Source organism: Micropterus dolomieu, linkage group LG11, assembly GCF_021292245.1.
Source record: "Micropterus dolomieu isolate WLL.071019.BEF.003 ecotype Adirondacks linkage group LG11, ASM2129224v1, whole genome shotgun sequence".
Classification (NCBI taxonomy): Eukaryota; Metazoa; Chordata; class Actinopteri; order Centrarchiformes; family Centrarchidae; genus Micropterus; species Micropterus dolomieu.
Window position 1 is genome coordinate 22825740 of NC_060160.1, and position 26073 is coordinate 22851812.

Consider the following 26073-nt stretch of genomic DNA (forward strand, 5'->3'; position numbering starts at 1 on the left):
TTCTGAAAGGACATGAAGCGGCCATCATTTTTAGATGGCTCTGACCATGGACTGGGATGCTATAGTGCGGACCCTGAACAGAAGAGTTCCTCCAGGAGGAACTTCAGAGCAGCATCCACCAGGGGCACGCTCCAAAATGTTTTCAATCCTTTCAGTACTTTCCCTTCAAATGATACTTCAGCTCCTTTCAGCACTTCTTTCAGTAACTGTCACTCTACATACAAACTACTCCAGTACTTATAAATACTTCAACTGCGAGCACAAGTACATGCTCTTATAGATGTACCCTCATCTAGCTCTAATGATAAAATATGAGTTCTAACATAAATGTTGTGCTTTTTCCTAATTCTCACACAGTGATTAGGTGTGACAGGCAGATGTGAGTTCACTCCGACTGAGTTGACTGAATTTGTTTACGGATTAACAAAATTAAAAAGCAAATGTGGGTTTGTGTCCTCCTCCTGTGAAATCCCCCAATCCATCAATGACTGCAAAGTCTACTCACAGTTCATATAAACCTTTTTCTGTTACTTGATGCCACACTTCCTTTTTGATTTGGCCGTTTTGTGCCCACCCCCCCCAGCACGAATTACGTTTAATACAGTTTAAACAGCGTAAGTAAATGCAAATTACCTCATTGTAGTACTGTAGGGCCCGCCTTCCCAAGGGACTGGCTGCCAGATGTGGAGCTGATGGTTGAGGGATGAAATGGAAAAAGAAGATTAGGAAACCTGATAATAAACTTCTTACTGGGTCCTTTAAAGCCTCTCAGGCCCTTTCACTCCTCTCTCACTCTCACTTTACCTCCCTGCCTTTCTCTGTCATTCTCCTGGACTAGTGAATAAATTATGAAATTCATTATGGCTCTGCAATCGCTCAAGTATTTTGTTTCCCTTCCTTTTTCAGGAGTTACTGTCTCTCATTCTTATCACTGCAACTGAACAAAGGGCAAGATTTCTACAGTTTTTCCTTCTGTCTCTTTTTTCTGTCTTCCTCCTGCTAATTCCTGCAAGAGCATCACAGGACTACATGACTAATATTTTACATTATTTTCTAAAACCTGTCATAGCCTGGGTAAAACACCCCATGTTTACTTGAATACAGGTGCACAGTACTTAAACCCTTAACACTGCCACTGTACAATGTATTTGTATAGGTGATTAATAATCATCAGCTACTTTGAATTAGGGATGGGTATCGCTACTTGATACCTTTATGGTTATCGACCGAAACAGCCCAGTATCGAGTAGTCGAGCCAGTACTTCAATCAATACTGTTTTTAACCAGATCGCAGCAAAAAATTACTATTTTATATGGTTTTGCTTGCAGCCAAACATACAAACAATACACTGAAAGAAAGAAGAGCATGCCTTTTTTTCCCCTACTGTGCCTGCACCGTAAACTGTATAAAAAACGCCAGAGTCCATGTGTGATTTTAACAGCCGCTCACCTTCGGCTGTGGTCTTAGGCATGTTCGTCACTGTTGCATGTTTATCACCACAAGCTTGGCTTTCCTTTGGTCTCATCTATCATTTAACGCTTCTCTGTAAATTTTAATTGCTATTCACATAACTTGTCACTGTCACGGAGCATCCGACTGCAGCTGCTTCAGGTGTAGTTGGTTTGATCGGCTGGACGTGCAGCCTCTCTTTTCCTCTGTGAGTCTTCAGTGTAGTTAAGTGACTTGTTTAAACAGACTCCTTTCTCGTTTTATACTTGTGACTGCCATTTTTGGAGGTTTGCGACTCACCAATAAAGGAAAAAGCATTCGCAGAGATTTTTCAATTCAGTTTATTGATCGCAAGTTAACAAAATAATTTTCTGTTGTTTACTTTCAACACACGTTTCAAAGTATTACCTAAATCATCAACATAAATTTGTTTCCCATGACTTATTAGGTCACAAAACTATTTCACTCCTCCTCTCTCATTCAAATATTAAAAAAATTTGCAAGCTGTAGTCTTTCCCCTGTATGATACTACCTGTGAGGATTAACTAATTAGGATGAGAAGCGATCTGATACAATTTCCCAAAACTTTTATGTAACATTTGTTTAAAACAAGAAAAAAATAAAACCTTGCTTGTCCTTTACAATAAAAATAATAATAGGCTACCAATCAACTACTGAGGGCTTCAAAAGGTGGCATTTTATGCGAGGTATCGAATGAAATACTCTGTTGGTATCAGTATCACTTTAAGGTTACTGGTTTTGGTACTGGTAAAGTTTTCATCGATACCTAATCCTATTTTGAATAGGTATTCAGATCATTTACTTATGTAAAAATAGCAATAACACTGCAGGTCTAACATACAGAATACCACAATTATTCACAGCACCTGACATTACTAGTTACTAGTTTCCTGTTGGATACAGCATCTGGATTGTCTGCTGTTACTGAAGTACTACAGCGTCAGCAGCAGAATAAGAAAGATGTGCCATGCTTGGATCTGATAAAGCATATCTGGGTGGAAGCAGCACAGGTGCTGCAGCTAAGCTGCTGCAGACTTCAGGTGGATTTTCACAGGTAACAAAAACACCCCTCAAGTCAGAAAAAGACCCTGATATCCAAAGCACCTGGCTTTCTACAGATAAGTAATGCCATGTATTTTGAAGGTGAAGGAGTTGTTTTATTTATTTATTTGAGTCTATTTGATATTTTTTCACCCCGTGGATTTTTAGACATGGTTTAGTAGATGGCAAGCGGTGATCTTTTATCGAAAATCTCTTGAGGCCCATCTCAATGTCTCTGTCATCGTTACTGCTAATGCAATATAATACACTGCTGTCCTTGTCAATCCATCTGTCTGTCTCTTTCTCTGTATCACCCACACGCCATCTCCATCTCTCTCCCTCTCTCCCTTTCGCGCTCTATGTCTCTCCCTCATTCCCTCTCTGTCCTCTTATCTGATAGAGTGAATAATTCATGTCTATTCTTCAAGGAGGCTCTTTGTTCTCCCCCTAGTGTTTTCTTTTAAAGCACTTGGGATAGCACGCGTGTATGTGTGGTTAAATGAAGTTGAACTCATTCCAGATTCCTCTACTTTCACGCACAAATGTGCATGCTCACACACACACACACACACACATTCAAACAGAGACACAAGGCAACCGCCAGTCACGCCATGTTTCCGAAAACAACCTCTTGTTCCTGCATCCATTTTTTTGTTCTCTGTGTTTCGACATCTCTGTCAGATATGAGAGAAAAACCAAGAGTGTGAATTTTGCATGGTAGTAAGTGTGTGTGTGTGTCTTTTGTTTATGTGTCTTGGTGAATATGCTTAACCTGTGTGGTGTGCTTGCACAAACGGACACGTATCGTGTAGAATACAAAAGTGTAAATTTTACTATTTTAAGATTCCGTCCAGCATATCAGTGATATATCTGAGTAAATGTGTGTATCTCTGTGCATGTGAGAGACCATCTCAAATTTCCATTTTTATCTGCATCCAATCACCACAACGCTTGAAAACAATTCTGTGCGTGTGCGAGTGTGTATTATTGGAGATGACAGATCATAATAGTTCACCACTTCCTAGACCTTCTGTCCTGAATACTGATACACTCCCTCTCTCTCTCTTACTTATCGGTATAAGTTATTGCCCTACAATGTGTGTATTGGATGTATAGTATAAATATATATACTTTTTTAGAGCAGCAGATCCGTTTTCTCTGCTGCGCGCACCATAACAGGACTACACTGGCTGCACACATTGAATACAGTCAGAGGAATTGGAGTAACTTAGTATTTAACTTTAATATAATGCACACAACGTGGCTTGCTATTATTCTGTATATTATGCTATATTATTCTGAATTTGTAAAGCGGTGGTCCTACAGGAGTGTGGGGCAGCCTGGAGTTACTATACATCAGGGCCCAGGTTCAGACTTCAAAGTGATATTTTTGAGGGATGATTGCAAAAGCCTGGTACTTTATTTTTTTATTGCCAATTAATGATACATCTGTGTGAGTGATTTACACATTTACCATCATAATCAACATGTTTGTCATTTCCTACTCCACCAAAGGCAAACAAAGGCAACAGATCCAAAGCCGTGACAGAGAACAGAGTCAGCACATCAAAGACAGAAGACGCCACATTGTATTGGAAATCAAGCAAAATTAAATATAGGCCCAAATTTCCCTTTGATATTGTCATGATAGGCAGAGCTGGTCAAGGTCCAGCTCGCAGACCACAACAAGAGGAATGAAACATTACAGCAACCGTGAATGTCCCTGTGCTCGTGTTAAATGTATTTCTTAACAGACTAGATCAATTTGGATAATTTATACAGCAGCCAGCAGCCACAGCTCTAACAGACCAGATGAGCTAATAGTAGCTTTAGCAAGCAAACTGTTAAACAAGCAATTAATGGTGTTAACAAAGAAATTAAAGATTCAGCCTAGTTGGTTTAACAGTGTCACAGTGAGTGACTCAATGCCATCGCTGTGTCTTCTAATCCTGCTGCTGCAGCTTCTGAATTGGACTTTGGTGGATAGTTTGCCCTGCAGCTTCTCACTCATTTCAAAGATAGTGTCTTTAAATGTTTTTTTGTCCCAAAACAACTTGAGTTTGTTTCTGTTTCCATCTGCCCCTCTGTCTTGCGGGCATCGTTTTCCAAGTATGGTGTACATCAAAGATGGCGTCCTTATGACTAAAGGAAACGTAATAACCCAAATACATATGGAGCTGGCATACCAAGGGGCCCACGGCAATCAAGTGTTCTCGCCCGCCACACAAAAGGTTGAGTTAATTTCTGTTCTGCTGATTGGAATCACAGCCACTCCACCCGTCTATGGCCTGGAGGCAAAATGAATATTCATACCAGTTTAGACCCTGGCCATGAATATTTATAATGGTTAACACCAGATATGCAAATAAGTCAGCCAACCCAGATGGCTTCAGATCACGACATAATGATCACACACATACACACTCACGTGCACAGACACAAACACACTGTGATGTCTTTCTTTCTAAAGGCAAAGACAACATGTCTCACATTTTAGAAAAACAAAGTAGAGACGGGCGAGAGATAAGAAATGGGTGCGAAATTCAGCTGCCAAAAAAACTCAAGTGGGTATATGATAATGACGCCAACAGTATCTGCCACTAAAAAGACAAGTTTGCTCAGCAAACACTCACGTGTTGATATGCCAGGAGAGGAACAAAATCAGGGTAAATGAATAGTTCTAAATGTCTAAATGTAATCCATGCATGTTTAACAAAGTCTGCTGTCAGTGGCTTATTGCAAGATTAAAGCTGGTCCTTGAGGACTGCTGGCAGTGTTACGTTGCCAAAATATTTCCTAGGTTGCTAAAGTACAAGGTTGGCTGACAAAAACAATTAGATTAAAGAAGATTACTGCCATCTAAACGAGGAAGATTAATGATAGTGATGCCTACAGAATACTGAAACGTTGTCTTGGAATTCAAACTGGGTCAGTATTGAAAGAGTTTGAGTTGGAACAATATACTTTGCTACTGTAATTCAAATTCAAATTCACTTTATTGGCATGAATGTAAGCTATATATAAAGTACTGTAATACTGAACACAGATCTGTAACAGAACGCTGTGACATTTTAAACCCAAAGATGCACTAACTCACACGCAGGGTAACCTTTCCTTAGATGTCTTTCTCTTCATGCCTGCTTACCTGTTTGGATAAGGCTAAGAGTCTACAGCCATGCTAACAACTGTGTGAGGCTGCACTTAGCACAACAGTGCCTTGAGCTAAATGCTAACAGCATGCTAACGCTGCTATGCAATGGCAATATAACACATATAACATTTACCATGTTAGCATATTAGGATGCTAAAATGAGTGCGTGTGTTAACTTGAACAACCTCTTTAAACTCATTTCAACTTATTATAAAGGTGATACCAGTCATATTTGGATATATAGGATTTTCCATTTGTTTCTATGTGATCCTTATGATCACACACGCGCGCGCGCAAACACACACACGGGAACAAACCCTGCTTAGATACTGTAAGCACAATCAGATATTTCCTTTGAGCCAAAGCCTTGCTAACAAGCTTATCTTACCACACACTGTTTGCGTGCATGTGTGTGGTCTTGTGCATGTTTGTTAACACGCTACATGTGACACATACTAATACACACATACACACACACACACACACACACACACACACACACACGTACTTGTGTTCTGATGCAGGATTAAGGCCAACTAGCCTGTGGTCTGTAAACTCGACATCACCTGAGATCACACACAGACAATAAAATTCTTTGCTGTGCCACTGTCAGTACACACGTCTCAGTCTAAGTATACTGTTGAATCTTGACAGAGAGCAGTCAGGTAGCTAATCGCGCTGCCTGAAATGACTGAATGCATTTATGATTATGATAAACACCCTTGAAGCAACATTTTCTTCTATAGAGCAGTGAAATCCCATGAAACGCCACCTGGAATGCTCAAGAATGTTGACCGTGCTGTGCTTTCCTGACGAAAACAGCTGCAGTAGCATCAAATTTGTTTTGCTGCGCAGTCAGAATGAGGTCATGCCAAGTGACAAAGCACAACTGGGTCACAGGCTGTGACTCACTGTATGTTGCAATGTACCTGGACTCAGTAATGCCCACACCTAGCAAAAAGGCCTCAGCACGGAGCTCTCCCTGACTCGGGCAGCTGCGCATTTATTACTGCCGAGCAATTTCTTTAAAACTGTGCCTGCTGATGTGTTGACTCGATGGTGGTTTCTACACAATGTACATGTGATGGCCTAGCCTCTTTTAGACTCCATTTCCTTCAAGGGATGATTTGATTTCCCGTTTTGAATATTACAAGAGCAGGCTACTGCCCATTTCTCTGGAATAACCTCCCTGCTGACATCAGACAATCTGACTCTGTTTAAATTCATACTCTGGCTTAACGTCCATTTGTTTGCTTATGCTTTGATCACTCCAGCCTTGACCTGTTGCTATCCTTTTGGTCTCAATGAGTCTATTAAGTGTAGTACTTTTAGCACACCTTTGTCCTTTCGCTGAGAATACTGCAAACCTTGACAGCCACTGCATCTAACCCTGTCTTTGTGTCCCACAAGTACCTGTGCATCTCAGCTCTGTGTCTATCTCTCTCGTCTCTGCCTCTCTCTCCATCTCAATCAATTCAGTGGGGTTTATTGGCTTAGCAAACAGACATGTACATTGTCAAAGCAAGTGTCAAATAGAAATGTACATAAACAGAAGAATTGAGCTATTAAACACACACACACACACACACACACACACATAAATATATATATTAAAAGTCAATTAAACAGCAAAAGTGAGTGTTGTGGGATGTTGTGTGTTTCAACCCGTAGGTCAGTGCAGCAATGCCTTTCCTCCATAAAATAGCTAGTGTAGAGTAACTTGTTAACAAAGCTCATATCTTTAGTACAAAATCCATAGCAGTCCTTGTCAGCTGCGCCACAATGTAAAAATAAAACTATAACATTAAAGCAATAAAATGATGCATCATCAACCATATCCTGGTTAAGTATGTCCAAAGACATATGTTCAGGTACTGTAAAATAGATGTCTCATTAAGCCTAGTCCATCTCTTGCAAATTTGCTGACTCATTGTGTAGTCCCGGTAAATGGTTGAGTCATGCTTTCGCTTTAGTTCCCAGAGGGCAGCAGCGGCAATGTTGTACATCTTTTTATCGGCCCACTTGCTGAGTTTGTGTGTGTGTGTGTGTGTGTGTGTGTGTGTGTGTGTGTGTGTGTGTGTGTGTGTGGATACCTGCCTGCATGAAGAGATGTTTTGTGTGCATGCTGTACTTTGTATCTGCAGTCTGTGGGAGCTCACAGAGAAGCTCTCACAGTATGTTCAAGAGTGTTTGTGTTTTATGAATCCACACTCTACTACTCTCTGCATCCTATCCATTAAACAGAGTGCACCTGCCCCTTTCGGCACAGCGACATACAGTACACTACTGATACTGCTATATCTCATCAGATTGTATGTCAGGATATCAGGCTTAAAGGGGTACTCTGCCAATTTTCAACCTGAACCCTATTATATAAAAGATTTGAAAATCTGTATCTGAGACTTTTGCTTCCTTTTACAAAAGTTTCAATGTCTATATCATGTCTTGGCAGACTGGAGAGTAAGCTAAATATCCAACCGAAAGTCTTTAAATGTGACCTGACATACTGGAATAGTGTTGTGTGGTGGGGTGCGGGCCACTTTTTTTCCCCCCATTTACAGAGCCAGGGCTGAGTACAAACACCAGATTATTTTTTTCAGCGCACACACAGAGAAGACAGCTAGCGGACAGTGATAGGATGTTCGCTGAATTTGACAAAAATGTGTATTGGATTAGAACTGCTTACTCCAGCTTTAAGTTATGTTTTTATTATACCACGCCTGTGAGATTGTCTCGCCCACCCTGATTATTTCCACCTCGTTATCCACACCCCCTGTAGTGTATTTAGGTTGTTGTTGTTCCCTGCAATCATTAGTGCCAGTTTGTCTTAGTACCACTGTAGTCCAGTATCCCAGCATTTTTTTGATCTTGTGTGTTCCTGAACCTGCCTTTGCTTAGTGTCTGTCGGGTTTTTTGCCTTCTACTTGACTGCTAACTGTGCTTCAGAGTTGTGCATTTGAGTCCTTGTTCCTGTGGTTTCACCAGTCTTAACACACACGTGCGAGCCGCTGCAGTTTTGCAAGGCCGGTGATGTGGTCCAGGCGTTAGTGTGTCTGAGGGTGTGCTTATTATTAAAAAATAATTAACTAGGTCGAGCATCCTCTAAATTTCCTGATTTAACTGGCAACTGCCTCAGACCATGTCCTTCAGCCAAATATATTAAGCCATCAGATTTTGGAGTGGTTGTTGGTGAGTAACAGCTTGCTAAGCTCAGTTTAGTGCCAAGTAGAAAGAATAAAAGAAAATACTGCCAACAGCTAGGATTAGCTGGCTGCTTTTTATAGTATTTGGTGTAATGGCTAGCTAGGTGGGGTGCAGTGATTTGGAAGTGAGCCCTGCTCGTAAAGCAGATGTCTAATACCTAACTAGCCAGAGTAAACAGCCTACTGTAGGTTTGACATGAAAACAAATTTTGGGGATCAACGCAGGGGCTGGTTATGGTTATTAGCTAAATATCAAATATATTTCAGAAATGTTAATACAGTTATGAATATAAAAAATATTAATCATTATTAATGATTTTGGGGCACCACCCTGGAATCAGGGACCAATAATCAAACATGAAAATAGTTTCAAAAAGGTTTGTCCACCTATAAATGGCATTAACGAAACACTATTACATAAAATGACTGGTGAAGGAAAGTGAAGGATGAATCAGCAGACTAGCCGTCAGGGATGGAAATTAACACCCACCAAGCCTCGAATGTGGGTAGATTTTCTGTTTGACGGCTAAATGTTGGAAGGCTACCCTGTTTGCTACGTTCCCCTCCAGTAAAGTCGGTGGCAGTATGTAGAACAGCTCGGTAACAGTGAAGGGAAGTCAACGGCACCGCCAATAAAACAAGAAGAAGAAAAGTAGCCCGATGGCTTCAAGACGGATGATGCGTTGCTAAATAGATTATTTCACTCGCATTTGCCTCTAAAATAGACACGTGTGAACCAGAAAAACTGAAACCTAGAGTTATTTTTGTGCAGGAATGGTTATATTTGTTAGTACTTAGCATTAATAATTTTTTCTTGCACAAGGATTTAAACAACCCACAAATAATGTTGGGCCTATACTAGTGATACACTTTATATGAAAGTTTAATGAATATTGTAGGGGGGTTCCCTTATTTTTAAATCCCAATGTTAACAGGTAATGGTAACGCTGGTGACATTTACCAGGTTTAGTAACCAAACCAACGAGGATTAAGTTGAATGATTATTAAGCATCTTATAAGTTTATAAAACAATTTACTGTTATGTCTTAAGAATATTTAAAAGCAAAAAAATACTACTGCTTCAAATTTCAATCTGGCATCTTGTTTAAGTTTGTATTCAACAGAATACCTCATTATCTCAATTCAAAGTACTGAAACAAATGTATACGTCACACAAAAAGGCAAGTTATTATTTTGGCCGGTAAAAAATATGCTTGGCCGGTGGATCTTTTCATCTACCAGTCCCACTGGCAGGTGAGTCAAAATTATCTCTTCTAAGCAAAATACAGCAAACAAAGACAAAAGCATAAAAGAATCAGCAAGAATGCGAGTGTGTGCTGATGTGGGTGTGTGTTGCGTGTAGGTGCGTGTGTGTTGAGACCATGGAGGATGGGGAAGAGCAAGGAAAATGGCGGACCATGTGGGTAGTCGCCAATCCAAAATGGCGGTGAGGCACTTCCCCAAAATGGCGGCGCGAACAGTTGCCGTGTGTGTGTGTGTGGACTTCAGTCTTGATAAAGCATTATTAGTTAATCACATAGTAATAAGAACAAAGCGTGGTGCCGGTACAAAATCAATGTGCGAAGCACAGAAATCAGCAATAAAACAGGATACAGTGGTCCATAAATCACCCACATAAAAATTCTCCACTTGAAGATTTTACAAATTGCAATTACACATCGTCTTCTGCCCAGACATAAAAAAGCCTTCTACTTGAAACGCTTTTTGTAGTGATTTTAATGTGTCAGTCCATTTAGGATATCTGAATTCTTCTCGCGGCTCGGTTCTGGCGATTCGCAGGGGCCCTGCTCTTGTTTCAAGATTCAACGACACAACTGATCCGTGCAAAGCAGGCAACAAAATTCATTCTTAAGTGTGAATTAACAGACAGAGGTTTTTGCTGTTTTTTTCTTTGTTCCCCAAGCTTTTTCTTTCTATGCAGTCCACATGGTAGGCTTTTTCTTTTCCATGTAGGCCTCTCTCTTTGTTCTTCCAAAGTGAGATCAAATACAAAGACACATTAAAATTGTGCTATTGATGATGTGTAACTGTAAAAAAAATAAAATAAAAAGGAAAGTTATAACAAAATAAAACCACACAAAAGTGCCAAATTCCTATAGATGTAAACAACTTAAATTTGAATTTAGATATGTAACTTACGTCATTTCAATAATTATAAACGTTGAATAAATCCTAACAGAAAATAACAACTGCCCCAAGTGTTCTTCACAGTGAACATGCGTCGTGTCATGGCTTTGTTTACTGTGGACATTTCAGAGAAAGACAAAATTATCAGAAAGTACTAAAAGAAGACTTCTCCATCAGTTTGAGAATGAAAGGAAATGGTGAAAGTAAGGTTTTCATTTTGTAGGACCACCACCACTAAGGAGACAGAAAAAGAATCCACCTCTAAAATCATTACTCCACTTAACAGTATAACGATTGGCAGTTGATCAATATGTGTATTAATTAACAGTGATAACATGAAAGCTGAAAACCACAAATCCAAGACCCCTGTCTGTCATGTCTTCAAACCACACAAAAATGGAGGGCCATGGTGATCAATCTTTCTGTTTTAGCAGACACTGAGTTTAATAACAATTATTCTGTTCTAGGATACATCTTTTTTTAAACACATAATATCCTAGCTGTTAATTTAACAGACAGATAATTAGTGTTAACATATGGTGAGTGTAATGAGACAAAAAGTTTGTCTATGAAGTCATCAGTCATCCAGTTCATAGTTATCCAATGAAGGTTAAAGTCAAGGGCAACTGGACTTGGTTGAAGATACTGGTATCTTCAACCAAGTCTTCGTTGGAGTCTTTGTTGGACACAAAAAGTGTGTAATTCTTATGGAAGGTCGAAGCAGCGTACACTATATGAATTTGAATAATTGACACAAGAAACCCAACACACCATCAGTGTAACATCCTCAGTTTGGATCAGTGGATTCAAAGACTTTCTGAGGAAATAAGGTCCACTGAATAGCAGCCTATACAGTCCTGAACCAGAAAATGTACCCATAGCTATTGCCTGCTGTGAAGCATTAATCTGTGTGTGAACAGATGGCATGTGCTAACAAGCTAGGCTAAATGTAGCTGCTGTTGGCATGGGCCAAGACTGATCTCTGACTTCTTGATCCCAAGCCTCTTAATTAAATGCACCATTTAATCTATTCAGTTTTCAGCCCGTCTGCTGCTCCAAAAAACAACACCGTTCATCAAGGATGACCTGCTCATGCTGGTGACTACTATTGATGCAATTAGAATGACAAAAGGGCTCCCACTTACAGGCAGTGTTTTCAATAAAAGATAATCATCATCACCAATGATTATGTTGTTGTTGATGATGGCTATCAACAATAAGTAATATCAAACTGTTAGTTCCTTACTAATGAAGATGGCAATAAATCCATAGTTGCTCTACAAGAACCTAAGTAACGTAGTGCTATCCATGGTGGCACTGATGTACCTATAACTAACAGGATATACAGGCCAAGGACACATTTTATATCGATGGTTTTCACAACATTGTGTTGAAGATCCTTTATACATCCTGGAGATACAGCAGATGAAGTTTCAGAAGCAGGGCATGGCATTCACTGACTGACAACCATTAACATTTGAAATGTCTACAAGCTGTACCTGCATACTGAGCTGTCCATAGTTCTGAAATATCTAGTTCAAGCAGCGCCTGTATTCTGAGCTGTCCATGGTGCTGATTTACACTTCAACGCAAACAGAGGTTTTATAGAGCTCTCCGTGGTCCTGAAATGTATACGTCAAGCTGTACCTTCGTAATGTAGCTGTCCATGGAGCTGATTTGCTCTTCATCACAGCGCTACCACACAGTACCATCCATTACTTCTTTAGTGGAATCTGTCGGCATGCTTTCTAAAACATAACCAATGATCTTACACTAAAGGTACAGTTGCACGTAACATATATGGAGAAAATGGCCGAGTGATCCAGTGCAGTCAGATAGTTTTGCAATAAGTGTTGTTTTGGTTGTGCATCACATTTGAAATGGAACACTGCCTATGAGGTTGAAGTGCTGAGTGGCAGCTTCAATTTGAGGGTGTTTACATCCACATTAGATCAACAGTCTAGAAATAGTAGTCATTTTTATACATATTCCATCATGCGCTTAAAGTCAGCTTTTTACCCTTATAGTATTTATTTTCATTTAGCAGAAAACAAAAGTGCTATTTCAATTATATTTAGTCAAAATGGATGTTTTATCTCACTTTGCTGTAACATTTCAGTATCTTCTCTTGATATAGCTGTGGGTTTTATCTTCACTGTATTTCTGCTATTCTAATCTATAGGCTTTTCTCTGCTGCTGCAGTGACACATTTTCCCTAATGGGAGGATTTAAGTTCCCTCATTTACGGCATGTCATGTCTTGCACTACACTCTCAACAGAGTCCTATTTCTAGACTAATGTCAGCATGACAAATATATACGTATCATGTATAATGAATAAAGTGAATCTGAGTGATAACTTAAAAGATCCACCATGACATAGCACTCTTTATTCATCATCTTAATTATTCAATAATTACAACCACATCTGGTCTTTATTGTTTTAACCATTATTAACCCTGACATGTTAAAAAATGCTAACGGCCTGGGGGAGTATACACACACATGGACAGCACATACTGTACAAATGCACAAGTAGATTTGGCACACCTTTATTTTACCAGGCAAGTTAATTAAGGACAGTCTTATTTACAGTAACAGCCTGGCAGGAGACAAAGACCTCCTGTGGGGACAGAAGAAGCAGGACTACAACAACCTTAAAACCTTGGAGTGTTGTTTCCCGAGTGTGTAATTTTGTCTCTATATAAAACAATACCTGATCATTTGAAGAGAGTTGGCTTTTAGGGGTCTACCTTGTTTGAAATGAATGAAACTGAAAGGAGACTGGACTTTAGAGTAATTAACCATTTTAAACTCTTCTTTCTGTTCTTTCACATTGCGCTCTCCAGCATTGTCATTGGCAGTGGATTGTGGTGCTAATATTTCATGCCAAGTACTTTTGCAGAGTTTCTTCAGCCCAATTAGAATAAAATGATGTTCAACACAACCTCTCTGTGGGCTACAAAAGCTTGTTATCAAAAGAAGAAACTATCTTAGAAAACATCTTATCACCCTGATCTGTGTTTACAATACATACTGTTTAGTGTAATCCAAGAGTCATAAAATAAGCACCTGGGAAGATAAAATTGTGGCAATATGCAAAGATTATTTGGGCAAGACACTAAACTGACACCATATCAAGCACATTGGACATGACATGTTATGTTTGGCAAAACATACAAATGCAGCTCGGCAGAAAACACAGACCACACACATTGGCAGCATGCTTTGCTAACAGAGTCTGAGAAACCACGGGCATCTAGAGTTACACAAATTCAGCAAAGTCTGTCAGCTGTTCTGTAGGCAGAGAAAGGTTAGGACACATACGGTTAATGCTAACTGGGTGGCCATGGAGTGCAGGTCATAATCTGGCTGCATTGGCTATAAAAAGGAACTTAACTATCATTTCAAATGGCAATACTACAAAGCATCCTAGTTTGTAAAGCGTCTCCCCAGCACTGATGTTCATGCTCACTCCTGGGATTTTTTTCAGAAGAGCTTCTCTCTTGGATTGTGTAATCTAAAGCAGTGTTTTATGGCATGCTGGCCAGTTTCATAGATTGAACACTATGTCTGATGGTGCAACTCTGTTGCAATATTTATAATTGACAGTGGAATAAGGTCCTGTATAGGCTATAAAGCCTGCATCACAAGAATTTCTCTCAATGTTATCTGTTCCCTTGTACTAAGATGGCTCATGTAAATAAGTCTATTTATGTGCAAATCATTACTAAAACATTCACAATTAGAGAGAGTTTAATAGAGTTTACACAGAGTTTGTAGTGGCTGTTGTTAATGTTCCAGTGTGCAGGCCTTGTACACGAATAGAACTGGAATTTATTCTGTATGAAGTTACAGTATGGACGAAACTTTAGAAATGTAAAAGCAATGCTGTCCTGCAACCTACAGCAGAATGTGAAATGGCCTAGGAAATGATGAACAACCTTCGAAAATCATTCAGCCTGATTGGTGCAGAGATAGCTACTGGTCGTAGCTGCAAGCATACCTTTCTCTATACAGATAATATAATCCTTCATTCATTCATTAATAATTTGGAAGTGGTAGTTGTACAGACACATTTGTTCAATGATTTAAAGCATTGGTCCTCAACCTGGAGGTACGGGTCCACATAAAGGGTCACAAGATAACTCTTGATGAATCTAAGATGGTAAAGCACAAGCACAACATACAAATCTATTCTAATGCAATTAACAACTTTGTAATGGATTTTGAGCAGGAACTTAACAAAAGCTACCAGCCAGCCAAAGACTGCATGACTTTTCTAATCTCTGCTTTTTCTTTTTGAAATTTGATCTCGTAGACCTCAAACAAATATACAAATAAAACAGTCTTAGAAAGAATAATCATTATAATCTATACAAATCTGCAACCTGTGAAATAGCTAGAGCTTTGTTTTAAGGGGTCACAAGCCAAAAATATTGGGATGCATTGATTTAAAATGCTTTACAATAGAGAGGTTCTTCCCTCCTTTGTTGTTTATGACACAGAGGTTGGCATGGCTGTATATTTTAGCTCTGTGTATACTTAATTCATGATTGTTAATTAACATAATGTGGAGACAGACAGACAGACTGACTGAGGCAGTGGGATTGTAGGCAATGAGCCAGAAGCCTGTCTGCATTATGCCACGTTCACCCACAGTTATCTGTCCTGAACACAGCTCATTATCGCCCAACATGTCTCACATCTGTCATGTCACCCCACTCCTCATGCTCACACCACAGACACACACACACACACGCGCGTGCGTCCTCCCCGCTGGCTCCTAAAGCAGGATCTAGTGTCAGGCACGTCACGGGTGATTCTGAAGCAGCAGGTGTGTGCAGAGAGGGTGGGTACTGGGGGAGGGGGGCAGTCATGTGGGAGAGAGAGTCATTTAAGAAAGAAAGAAAGATTTAGAGTGAAGACACTCTGGGAGACACATAACACATAACCTCTTTTACAAAGATGAAGTGATGCTGCTGCAATTACACAGCAGATGGGCTGAATTTCCAAAAAAATGGCAAGCAAACATTGAAAAAAAAAAAAACAACAACATACAAATCTATTCTAATGCAATTAACAACTTTGTAATGGATTTTGAGCAGGAACTTAACAAGAGCTACCAGCCAGCCAAAGACTAATCCTGCCCTGGCAAAGACAGGCTGCTTATTTACAGTAGTTATTGAGTTACTGTGATTTATCAACGATGCCAACAAAGTATAGCAGTATATTACTCTTATGTATGTCTTTATGTTATTTCAGAGGTGAACACATCACAGTAATGTGGTACATAAATGTGAATTTATTAAAATGTATATATTCAGTGTTATTATTAATAATATATACAATACTGTCATTTATTGTCATATTTTTTAAGGTAACTTGTGTAACATCTGTTATGAGCAAGGTTAGAAATGAAGGCTGAGGCAAAGGCATTGTCTAAAGCCAATTTTGAATCCAAATGGGAACCAGTGTATGGAGTCTAAAATATAGGCAATATGGTCTATTTTCTGAACCTGGCTCCTGTATTTTGTTTTATGAGAAACATTTTGATTCTGGATATGTTACAAAATGAAACAAAACACTGGGATAGCTGTAATCATGCCATTTTCTTGACCACCAACAGCTAATTCCAAGTAAAAAAAGAATACAGTGACTGTGTAAGGCTTAACATCCTATGTCCTAAAGGTCTTTCTCCTTACTCTTGATTTTATTCAGCTGCAAAAAAAAGTTTGGGTTATTCAGCTGTAAGGGAGCGTCAAACTGATAATCATGTGCACAACACAGACTTTTTTCCCTTATTAAAGGGCTGAGTGTAAACACATACACAAAAAAGATGAGGGCCCGAGATTTAACCCTGAGGCGCACTGTAGCCGATGTCTGCAGACATGGATGTGGAATTTCCTATTATAACTGAGTAAGTTTGATTTGAGAGATAGGATCTAAACCAGTCAAGGGCAGACACAGTGAAGCTGATAGAAGTCACATGGAAAAAGACAAATGAAATCCAGTTGTGAATGGTATGGGGTGAGCAATATAGATGACGTTCTCTAGCAGGGTGTGTGATTTTATGTCATGAAGTTAAGATCTATATTGATGTAGCACATTTTCTAGAAATTCAATTGAGAAATTGATACAAACAAACAAGCAGTATTTTTTTCACAATCATGTGTCTGTAAGGTCTGTCTCAGTATATGAATCCGTTAATGAGTTGGCTGATCAATTATCCTTTTTAATCACTAACAGTAATCCCCATGAATATAGATGACATAATCCAGATTATCTGATACTCGTTTTCATTTTAAGATTTGAGCCCGTCTCCAGTGGCAGCCATCTGAAAGGTTCAGTCTGAGCTGTCAATCACTTTGTGTGTCTCCCTCTTCAGACTCTGACAGCATTTTAAAGACGTATTGTTTCAGCTGATAATGAACACACGCTCACACATGCACATAATTTCCGTCACCCGCAGAATCAATCCAGATGTCACAGCGTCAGGCCAGCTTCCTATAAGAACTGCCTCGCCTCTTTGCTGCTAATAGAAAATTTTCCCTAACATCTGTGGTCTCTGTCACTCTCCCTATCTCTCTCTCTCTCTCTATGTCTGTCTCTGAGCAGTCGACTAAATTGAATTAGAGCTCCACCACCCACTCCGCAGGATCCTGCAGCCCTCTGTCAGATAGCTAAACAGAGAGGAAGAGAAAGTGAGAGAGGGTTGCAGAGAGATAAACAGAGGGCAAGAAGAAAGATGGGGATACTAAAAAAAACATGCCCGTGTAAAGAATAAAGAACAACCCTTACAGCCGCTTTACTCCACTGTACTTCAGCATGATAAGAGGTAAAAAAAAAATTATTTTTTAAAAGGTTGTGGGGTTGAAAGAGAGACCCAAAAATTATGAGAGAGAGGAAAAAATAGGATAAGAGATATTGCATCTCCCTCACCTCAGCCTACATGCCATTATGGAATAAGAAATGCGCTTACATTATCAAGACAACAACACACAAAAACACACACAGACATACCATGGACCAGATATTTATCCTCCAGTTCTGTACACTTTCAGTGCTATTCATTTGGCACTGATGCCACTAAAACAAATTAAGTCTGAAAAACTAAGTAGGAGCCAGAAGTAGCTTTAAAATACAACCTCCTCCTTGCCCATCTTACATTTCCCGGTAAAAACTCAAAAGACAGTCAACAACACAAATGCAGTGCCATTCATCCTGAACCTAATGGCACGGCAAACCGCTCCTTTTAGAAGTAAATAGGAGGCTAAACACAACTAAAATGGACTGCAAATCACCAGTTTCTCTCCCTCGCTCAGTCACCCACACTCGTTTCTAGAGCCAGGGAAGCATTTGCATAATGCCTCCATATCCACGGGCCATTAGCACCAGCATGAGTGGCTCGTGTGCATAAATTTATTGCCTTGATCAATCAATGCGAGCTACTGTACCGGTACCGATGAAACTCCAATCCAGCAAAAGATAGAGCCACGGGAAAGAATTGTGACACATGTCACTAAATTTGAGACACATTCAACTTCACAGACCCTCAATGGAATCAGGTTTGATTACAAAGTTAATTTGAGACCACTTATAGTGATTTACTGCCAATTAAATAAATTCTCATTTGCTGAGGACCACAAAGAACCCTTTGCCTGTGTCAACAAAAGCCACTCATAAAAGCAGATGTCATTGTTTTCAGTGCAAGTGCTCAGGAAAAAAACACGTTAGTTTGGCTGTATGACCATGATGCAAGTGCATACAGCCATTACTAAATACCTTCTCAAGTCACATACACACTCATGGGAGACGTTTTTATGAATGAAAATGTGCATTATATATATGGCTATACAAACTGTAACAGGCAGTCAAGTTGCTGTGAGGACAGCTAAGAATTCACTTTCACAAACACAAACAGAATACAACAGTACAACAGAAAAGACTATAGTTTGTCCTGAAAGGTGGCATTTTCACAATTTCCACATACCTTGTACTCGTTTGATTCAAATTTCAATATTTAAAATAAATAAGATAATTTGACATTTGAGATAAAGCCTCATAATAATGAACCTTAGACACATGTGTATATGCAAATTACTACATCAAATTTATTTTTCCAATTACACAAAACCATACTGGCTGACTAACAATAGCTGAAATACACTTGAAAGCACCATGTGTTTATTTTATTATAGTATCCAATTGAACTGCAATGTACTGGGCCATATTATTCAATGGTGTCCAATACTGCATGTCAGGACGCGCGTGCACGCACACGCGCACCTGTCATCATTTTAAACCGACAAGTGCCGTGAAACTTACACACACACACGCATGCACACGGCGGTGTGCAATGCGAAAGCTCCATCATCATCTAGCTTTGTGCCAACAAGGTATGGGGCTGGGGTTCAGTTACACGCGCGCGCACAACGCACAAACTCAGAGGCGTCTTATATTTATGCTGGTTTTTTTTTTGCTGATTCAAATTTTAGTTCAGAGTAGCAAAGGTTAGGTATATAACCCTGTCACATAGCCTTCACACCAACAGGAGCACACAAACACGCCGTCTCTCTCCGTTGAGGTAGGCACAGGTGCAGTGTGTTGCGCACAAAAAGGGCCGAGGCGCAGTGTTTTGTGCGTGTGTGCCTTAATAACAAGCTTTCCTTATAGGCTGCTAAAATGATCCTGTAGCCTCCATGACCGTTTGCGTGGGTTTACGGTTGTTGATGAGACACCGCGCGCGCGGACAAGTTCTCTTTCTCTCTGGCGGCGCTAACACGCGCTACTGCGTGCGCGCGCACACACACAGGCTACAAACACACGCTCACACTGACGTTCATTCACAGCACTCAGCCGGGTGCAGAGCTGCTGAAATTTAGCCTACTGAAACTAGCCTGCACTGGGTCCACCAACCACTAGCCTATCTCAGGCGCGAGGGCGCCCACAAAAACACACAGAGAGCTTCTGTAACTTCTACCGGGCTCAATTTTGACCTTGCAATGTTCTCAATACTGTTTTTTCAATGTGCAGTAGGGCTTTCTGTCTACCCTACACCCGCCCCGCTATCCAAATACACCCTTCCTCACCCCCCCGCCCCACTTCAGCATCCAGACATTGAGTCGGTCTATACAAGGACATCTAGAAATAGGCTAACTATACCTCTGCCCCTTTTTTTACCCCCCCCAGTAACCACCATTCCTCTGCTCCATCAGGCGCAGTCAGAAAGAAAGAATTGAACGAAACAGGGAGACATTACTAGACAGAGAAGAGGAGAAATCTGAGCCGTCCTTTTGCATAAAAAGAAATATAGAAGTTTAAACTTTACCTCTTTCCGGATGTTATAGGGTTCCTCCGTTCACCGAGTGTCAGGGCGCAATCAGCTGCCCAAATCCCATAATTAGAATGGTAATAGTGATAATAGTTGTAACTCCACACAAATAGGTTCCAGATAGGAGAATATGCCCCATACATGTATATATCGAGGTAAGTATGTGTAATATCCTTTGGGTGGCTGTAAAATTCCGTATGGGTTTATAGTTCAATCCTGTCTTCCAGAGGGGTGCGTCCGTTTTGCATTCTCACAGCGCCCGACGACTACATTCTCCTCTTCTCCCTCCTCTCTCTCTCTCTCTCTCCCCGTCTTTTTCCCCCGGTTTCATCCCTCCATCCGCGGGGTAAGGGAAGAATCCCATCCAAGAGAAACCGAAATGCCCCCCCTCCCCTTCAGCCGCTTCTTTTCTTCTCTTTTTCTACTCTTCTTCCCGGCAGTGCCTCCTCTCCCTCTTCCTTTCCCGCCTGTCGCCGTCCCCGTGCAGGTAAATTGGAAGAATTCCACTGAAAGAAACAATATCCCAGGCAAAAGGGCGGAAAAGTCTAATTATTCCAATAAAACATCCCCCGCGGTTTAGGCGGAGTTTGTTGGTCCTGTTAAAAATCCACAGTAGTACCTTTCCTGGTTTGTTGGAGACCGTTAAACCTTTTCAGTGAGGATTTCTGGATTTTCACTTCATAGTCGCGAGCTCCTAGCTCTCCCTTCTTCACTCTCTCTTTCTCTCTCTCTCTCTCTCTCTCTCTCTCTCTCTCTCTCTCTCTCTCTCTCTCTGTCTGTATCTCAGAGTCTCTGTTTACGTCGCTCACCCTCTGTCAATTCGACTCTGCGCGTCTCCTCTGCAGTCTAGAGAAGAATAGAAGAGAATACGAAAAATAATTCAATACAATTCAATAAATATAAAGGCAAGGTAACGTCCCAGCAAATGTGTTCGGTCACTCACACCGGAATCTGAACGGTAAAGTCCCGCTGATCCTCTGTCCTCCTGCCGGTCGCTTCACCTGTACAGTTAATCCAAATAGCGCAGCGGCCACTACAATTTTTAAGTTTGATCAAACAGAAGACTACCATTTCCGGGTGCAGTTTTCAAAATAAATCCCGCCTATTGGGCACAATATTACGAATCCTTAAACTGCAAATGAAATGGCCACCTCCATGCATTTTTTTTGTACAAATATCACACTATAGGGTGACGTGTAGTGCCTGTCTGGGTTCACCCAACTGCCCTAGGGCCCCAGATAGGAGTCGCAAAAGCTCCAGGTTCACTGTATGTATTTATGCACAATATGTGCAAGGATATGCACCACTAAATTACTATATCAACTGACACTGAAATGACCAGGTGCTGCATTCTTACCTATATTTAGGACCACATCTCAAACAAGGGTGCTATGTCAAAAAAACTGCTTTGATCCCTTCATTATTCAAAATTTAAATTGTGCTGCCATGCTGTTCCTATACAAATATGTTCAGTTTCAATATTCTAAGGGGACAGTGGGCTATAAGCTACATACACAATGCACGGAAATATCACGTCCTAAAGAAATTTTATACCTGGTCATTCATAGCTTTAGATTAAAAAAGATCTCTGGTCAAACAATGATGCCAAGACATATTTCATGCATCTAGCAACCAAAATGACTCAAAACAAATTGCTTTCCTGATTAATCGAACTATCTACAACAGGGATTTGTTTTTTTATATAGGTACCCCACTGATTTAAAGACATTTAGCTACAGGCCTATGTCATCAAGAACCAGAGTGAGAGAGAGAAACCCCAGAGACAGACCCTAGTTTGCTTTTTTGAAACAAAACTTATCATTACTGTGGTTCATAAACTCGGAAAATGCCCAGGCTTTTATTTTGTAGAAACAAATCACCTTATTTCCGGACTGCGCCTTAATAACCCTGTCTCCCTTGACGTAAGTGCTGCTGGAAGTTGTGAAAACCCTCTCTTCCCTGTATCGCGCATTGTAGCAGCCTACACCCTGGGGTTCTGTTGGACGGTCCATGGACACATTTTAAACTTATAAAAAACTGGGTTTTATTTTACTTCACCTGTCTTCTCCAGATTGAGAGCCAGATCCTGAGTCTCCCTCCTTTGATGTGGCAGCCGCACATCAAAGTGTCATCCTCTTCTGGCCCATTTGGAACAGTATAGCACCATAACACCTACCTCTGCCCGAGATTACATTTCCTCAACCATCTCTAAACTGCTTTCTGAGAAGGCGTTTCTCTACGTGAAAGGGTGAAGTCCTACAGAATGAGAGTGCCTCTCTCTCTGCTGTTATACAGAATATTGTGAAGGGTTTGAGGGTGGAAGAGGTGAACGAGGAGAGGAGGGGGAGTAGGGAATAAATCCATACTTTGTGAATGGGCTTCATCATTCAGGCCAAAAAGAGCGGTAACACATTTCAGTTAAGAAGGTTTTGGAAGTGTTTTGGAAATTGATCAACATATCCATGTGCCTCCAACTATTTTTTCTTCATGACAATGACGGGCAATGTTGAAAGAAAAATGATGGTTTGATGATCTAAAACAATATTTTAAAACACAATGTATCCCAATATGTGGATGTTTTATAGTGGACTTTTGAAGTTAAGGTTGCAACTGATATCAGATTTAGGAGTTCACAGGGGTTTATTAAGCTGATGCATCTGACGGCAACATCTTAGGGACTGTATCAGCTCTCACTGCCATGAAAGACAATATTGGAGATATGGAGTTTCTGCAGGGCACTGATAAGCCTGATGGTGGTCTGTTGAAGCAGAGACTGGAAGGTCCACTGTTTGGGTCACTGGACCAGGAGGAAATTTCTACGGATTCTAATTTCTAAGTGAACAAAATGTTTCCCATCAAGGGAAATAAAACCCCGGTGCTTTATGGACAATGGAGGACGTTTCTGGCAAAAAGCATGCATTTTTGAATGACTATCTCTGCGTTAAATATGATTTTTTATTTAAGTGAAATACATACGTGATTCATCCTACAGCCTTTATTTTGATCTTTGATGCAATCCATTTTTGTGTTTGTCAACCTTTCTGTTGACAACTGCGGGGAAAACACTGACCAGTGAATTGCCTCGTCTTGTTACCATTAACCTTGAAAGTACTGGTAAGGCCTCCTAATCACCAGTCAATCAATAATTGTAAAAGCAAAGGCTGAGCTCACATGATTGTTTTCCACAGAGCATGTACAGACCTGGTAGAATCCAGAAGTGTTGCTGGACTGTATGAATCATCAAAAGGTTTCTGGGTTATCTACATTAAAAGAGCCGAGGAAATGTTGAGAGGAAGTGGCGTGTGTGAGCTGCATGCCATCCTTTAATAAAAGTCTAGATTTATTTTGGACAGCATAATGTAATAAATCAATTATTAAAGTTAAGTTAGAGTGTGTATCTCATGTGAGATTACATGCATTAATTCAAGTTTCTGAATCTATAATATATCTATCTATTCTATTTTTATTATTCTAAGCTAATGGCCCCTCATGTTTTTATTTGTTTTTACTCACCTCATTATTTCTATGCATTATTTGAGCTAAACGCAGTTGGGAATCCTGCAACATGTGACCAGAGTTGCCTCAGCGCCACAGAATGATTGGTCATGACAATAAAACTGCATAATCTAACGCTCAGGCTACTGCTGCTGCCAATCAGTTTATTGATTAGCTCTTAACAGCTGTTACAGTCATTTAGACATTGTCAGGTGGCTGCTGGGATAGCTCCCTACTGAAATCACTATTCATTTGTTAGCTGAGCACTCATAAATGTGGGCAATCGACAATTTGTTAACCATTTAAAGCTCAATCAGGCTTTTCTTTTTTTAAGTTGTGCCTCGATTCAATGATATACACTTTGTTTGTTGCAATAAATGTTATTTAAAGCACAGTAGACTGTCTTTAGGGGCTTGATAGAATTGCCAGTCACTCAACAATTGCTCAACCATGTGCAGAGATTTCTGCCTTTCAGTGATCATTTTACAGCTTTACATTTACAATTGGAGATGCCTAGTCAATCACAGTCTACCCATTTCTGCTACTAGCTACCTAAACTGTATGCACTTGCCCATTTGCACAATGTTGTCTGTCCTACCGTAACATCTGCCAGGATCAGTATTGTTTTATGGCTCAAAACAGTTCACCTATGGATTTTTCCTCTATTTGAGCTGTAGTAACCTCAACAGTACACTTCCATTGTTGGTGAAGTTACTGATTTGCTTTCAGAAGTGGTGGAGTACAATACAAGTACAATTGTTCATTTCAGTGAAATGAAATTGTGTCCAGATGTTTACGGTCGCTAAAGGATGTATCTTATTCCCCTAGCGCCACCATGAGGACATTTCTGGTTTTTAGTGAAATGTCTTGACAATTAAATTGGTTGCCAGGAAATTAGGTACAGATATCCATGGTGCCAAGAGGACAACTTTGGTGATCCCCTGAACTTTATCTAGTGCCACCAGATTAAATGGTCATTTATCCACTAAAATATGGAATATAAATGGTGGTTACTGGATGCTGTGGTGAGTTTAAAAAATAATCATCTGTTAAAGCTAATATATAAAATAAAATGCATCCTAGGTCAGAATTCACTAATGGTATTCCTATGAGCATCAGCAAATCAGTTTAGATCTGTAATATATATCAGACATTTATTTACATTCCTATCATATCTGTTATAGGGGATTTTATGGGACGGAAATTGGCTCACAAGATTCTTCTGCAGATAATGACTTAATTTTAAGTAGACTCAGCACATACGTAATCCTTGAACCCAATTTTTCTTTCTAAAATATACCCCTATTTCAGTGGAAGGTGGTCATTAGAGTGGTGTCCAGGCACCACAATTACTGTATATCACTAGAGATCAGTCAAACAATGTGTCCTTTTTTATATACTTCTTATAAAATTGCTCTAACCTACAGTTTATAAAATACATAACAAGGGGCTTGTTCCCACTGTAACAAGCAGAGTGTCACAACCAGTCACTGACCAATGCTCTTGACACCCTAAGCCACTAAAACTGTAGGCTTCCAGTGGTGCTGTTCAGTGCATTGATCATCTGGAGATCATATTGGATACAGTGGTGAGGGTGAAATAATTGGATGGCTTGGTGGAAATCCTTTTAGTGGGACTTGGATCAGTGATCAAAAAAGTAGAAATTCAGTAACCAATTCAAGATAAGGTCTGATGGACTGTAAGGTTGTATAACGTACCTACAGTTTGGTGATAATTATTTTATCATTAGAAACATTTGGCTTTCACAACATTCTTAACTAGTGCTGGGCATCAATTAAAATGTTGAATTATGATTAATCGCATTGTTATGCGTAAAATTGAATAATGAATTCTAAAGTAGTGTATTGGGCACTTTTAAATGTGCTTCTATATACACAAAAGTGCAATAACATGTGGTTTGCAAACACTTAAGCACTTTTTTAACAGCAGTATTCCCTTTACACAGTAGCAATAAAATATTTCTTGTAAATGTCAACTTAATAAAATTAAATATAAAACCAAAGCTATTTGCCACTGCCAGGGCATTACCTTTTATAGCTTGTTAATACAAGTTACCATCAGTCCAGAGCCACGATCATAACATCATAACAGGGACCTTCTGAGCAACAGGTTAACATATATAAATCTGTTTTCTTGTTTTTTTTCTGAACAGGTATCAGCAGAAACATTTTTCTTTTATCAGTCAGCAGCATGAATAGTCTATCCTTGTT

At 39.9% G+C, this 26073-nt stretch overlaps 1 protein-coding gene across 2 annotated transcripts in view; it reads right to left on the reverse strand.

The window, feature by feature from the left end:
* lrfn5a (leucine rich repeat and fibronectin type III domain containing 5a) overlaps positions 1 to 21346 on the reverse strand; it is a 113725-nt gene extending 92379 nt beyond the window's left edge. The window contains exons 1-3 of one of the 2 annotated variants that reach the window (XM_046063508.1): positions 21293 to 21346; positions 20345 to 21193; positions 634 to 689 (exon numbers count right to left, since the gene is read on the reverse strand). The gene's annotated coding sequence lies outside the window, so the exon portion shown is untranslated. Of the gene's footprint in view, positions 1 to 633; positions 690 to 20344; positions 21194 to 21292 lie in introns of those variants that run through there. The other variant, XM_046063509.1, reaches the window with a different exon arrangement.
* Between the last annotated feature and the right edge of the window lie 4727 nt (positions 21347 to 26073).